The sequence below is a fragment of the Triticum dicoccoides genome, chromosome 1A, assembly GCF_002162155.2.
Source record: "Triticum dicoccoides isolate Atlit2015 ecotype Zavitan chromosome 1A, WEW_v2.0, whole genome shotgun sequence".
Taxonomy (NCBI): domain Eukaryota; kingdom Viridiplantae; phylum Streptophyta; class Magnoliopsida; order Poales; family Poaceae; genus Triticum; species Triticum dicoccoides.
This window is the reverse complement of record NC_041380.1, coordinates 457,093,541-457,097,359: the sequence shown is the minus strand read 5'-3', so window position 1 is coordinate 457,097,359 and position 3,819 is coordinate 457,093,541.

The window sequence follows — 3,819 nt, the reverse complement described above, 5'->3', positions numbered from 1 at the left end:
ACCAAACAAATCACACGACGAAACTCGGAAACCCTGGAAGGCATCTGAAGCTCCAGTCTTGGGGCGTCACACCTGATTTCATAGGCCCGCCACTAAATATACTTGACATGTGAAGGTGCAGCAATTGGAGAGGCATTTGTACTTGACATTCTTTGAGGGATCACCCTACTTAAAAGATCTACCATGCAAAAAGAAGGGTGCATAAAAGGGATAAACTTTCACAGGTAGTTTATGTATGTGTGATATGGTATAGCCCCTTTTCACAGCGCGTGGTGATCTCCGTCTCCACGTGCGCGGTCTGCCCATGGATGGTTGTCCTCGTGGTGATCTCCATCTCCACGCCGTGGTGTCAACCGCCAAGTGTTACATAAGGTACTATGCTACGAAAAACTAATAGCTACTGAAAGTAAATTACATTACATGGCTTCTCATGTTGACACGCAGGTCATTAATACAATAATGGGACAACCATATGGCTCCTGCCGGTTGCCGCATTCATGACATGCAGGTCATGAAACAATAATATACAAGCAACATACATGGGCTATACCAAATCACAATCATTCCCTGCAAAAACGAGTTACGTTCTACCGACTTGAGCAGGTGGGTCTGCTAATCCAACTTTTCGTTAGCTTCAGTTTGACAGGTCGTGGAGCAAAATCGGAGTTCGTATGCAAAAGTTACAACCGTTTTACTAAGACTGCTCCAACAGTTTCAGCACCGCGGAAATCACATTTCCAAGGTGTTGATCTATGTTCCGATTCAATCAATCTCATTGATCTTCGCGTGCTGCATTCGGATTTACATTCCACTGTTTACCCCGATGGTGGAAACCGATCGGTAGGGGTAAGTCGTGTCACGACCTCTGTGTCACGATCACGGAAATAAGATCACGAAACCAACCTTCAACACTGACATGCGCGACCGATCTCATCGACTCGCACCTGAACCAATCTACATATCTCATATGCATATCATCAAATCTATCATCACACAACCTGGCTCTGATACCACTATTGGGACACGCGGTACGCTATGCTAGCGCCAAATAAAATTTTCTACCGCGCACCCAAGATCATGCTGCTGGAAATAGATCACGGGATCGGGTTTACCACTAGACGCGCAGTCACCGTAGCGGAAGTAGAGTTGGTGATGCGTGTAGCCGATCTCCCGCGAACAGCGAAGACCCGTGAACGGTGATCTCCCGCGAACGGCACCTCGCGGTTCCCTCGAACGGTTCGTCCAAGCACTGCAGATGCGATGCCTCCAAGGTATCCACACGTACGGGCAGCAGCGTCGAGCGGCAGACTGCTAGGTCCGGTTGCACGGCATGGGTGTGGGGAGTGGCGGTGGCTAACCCGGGTTCCCTATAGATCAATCCTAAGTGGTGTGCCCACTCCCCTTTATATAGACCTCCGAGATGGGCTCAACATTAGGAGTCCACATCCATTTTCCACTCGGATCCAATCTGAATGGGCTGCAACCCCTTAAGTGTGCGACCCTATAGGTTCACGTACACATGGACACGACCAGAGTCGATAGTTGGTAGCGGCTCCTAGCAGAACGTGCCAACTCCCATGTGGGCGTAAAGTCGTTTGACGAACCTCAACAATGTGGCATATGCAACATTCCTTTTGCCTCACGATATTTGTTATCGAGCTCAAGGCGAGTACTTGTCACCCTTGTGATAGCTTGACCTCTCTTCTCGAAACCACGATACAGATTCCCGAACTAGGTTAAGACTTAACCCAAGTCGCATGGTCATGCTTTCCGAATCTAATCACTCGAGAGGGCCCAGAGAATATCTCTCCAAATAGGAGGGGCAAATCCCATCTTGGTCAACCATGTCTCGCGGCATGTCTCACGACTCACACGAAAGCTACCTTTATAACTACCCAGTTACGGAGTAGCGTTTGATAGACCCTAAGTGAGTCAATCCTCATCCCGAGAACATGCGAGGACCTCAGGTCTAGGACATGGCATAGACATTGCACTTGAGACTAACATATGACTATATCTCGCTGCGTCTCAAAGTGGGTCTGTCCGGCTCGGTGATCTCCATCCCCGAGCCCATACTATCGGTTTAGCATCTCCATGCACATGACTTGTGAAACATAGTCATCAACCGAGTCGTATACTAGTCAAGGATATGTGTCCGCACAGCCTTATCAACTAGGGACCATTAGAACAATCATCATACAATACATAGTTCCACAAACAAGTCACATAGAAAGGACAATACAAAGGACTCATGAATACATATGGAAATGTCATCATCACATGATGCCTCTAGGGCATATCTCCAACAGTATGGTAGGTTGTGTCGTACCAATACTCTGCTGGAGATAGCCAAGAGACCCATTTCTTTGGTTCTTCTGTTGTAGTGCATTTTAAATAAGTTTCTAGGCACTGGTTCAATCTTTTCTGTCTGCCCGACTGTTTGTGGATGGTAAGAAGAGTTATACCTCGATTCCACTTTCCATAACTTGTTGTGGAAATTTTGTCCCTATCAGACATGGTCTGTCTTGGAGAACCATGTAGTTTAATAATGTTGTCAGTAAAAGCTTGATATGCCAACCGAACTGAATAAGGATGAAGTAAAGGTATATAATGGGCATATTTACGAGACTTGTCCACTACTACCAGTATGACATCCATTCCGTGGGATTTGGGCGACCCTTCAATGAAATCCATGGATACATGAGCCCATACCGTATCTGGCACATGGGGAGGCTTCAAGAGGCCAGTGGATAGGCATTGCTCATGCTTGTACATTTGACAAAAGGAGCATTGAGCTACAAATGTCTCAGTGTCTTGCTTTAATCCTGACCAATAAAAATGCCCTTTATCCTTTGGTAATTGGCTCTTATGCTAGAATGTCCACCTACAAGTGAAGAGTGTAGTGCAACGAGCAGATTTATTTCCGAGTCGTTCATTTTTGCCCACAGCTAGTTTTTTCCTCTGTGTCTGATAATTCCATAGGAGAGTGTGTAATCTGCAGGTGCAGAGCTGTTCTGTAACAAGAGTCATTAGCATAGTTGTGCCGTAGGTATTCAACCCAAATAGGAGTGACTTGGGACATAACTAAGAGATAATATTTCCTAGAGAGTGCATCAACAGCCCTATTCAATATCCCTTTCTTATATTGGATGGTAAAATCAAATTCCAGAATTTCATCATTAATTTGTGTTGTATACCCTCATCCAATTTTTGGTCAGAGATGAACTTCAAGGACCATTGATATGGCTTGATGATCAGCTTGTTGCTCAGGAAGTAGTGTCTCCACCTTCTCAGTGCTTCAATAACTACCAAGGTTTCATTGTCATAGGTTGAGAGGGTAGCATTTGTAGGGCATAGTGCTTTGCTATAGTAAAAAAAATGCTCTCCCTTGCTGCAACATTATAGCTCCAATGCCAGAGGCATCTGTCTCGAGGACAAAAGGTTGCCCAAAATCTGATGAAGCTAGCACAGGTGCTGATATGAGAGCATGTTTGAGTTTAATGCAAGCTTTCTCTTGGTAATCTATCCACTTGAATTGCCCTTTTTTCAACAAAACATGGAGAGGCCTACAAAATGATGCCATAATCCATTTGTGAAACGTCTGTAGTAGCCAGTTAGACCCAAGAAACTTCTTAGATGGGTGATGGTGCTGGGTGTTTTCCATTCAGCAATGGCAGAGATCTTTTCGGGGTATGTGGAAAGTCCCTCTCCAGTGATCACATGACATAGATATTCCACTTTCCCGGGCGTATGGACGGCGAGACCTTCGGTTGATGCCGGCCAAGGCGCAGCTTCAACTTCAGATCTGGCCGCCTCCCC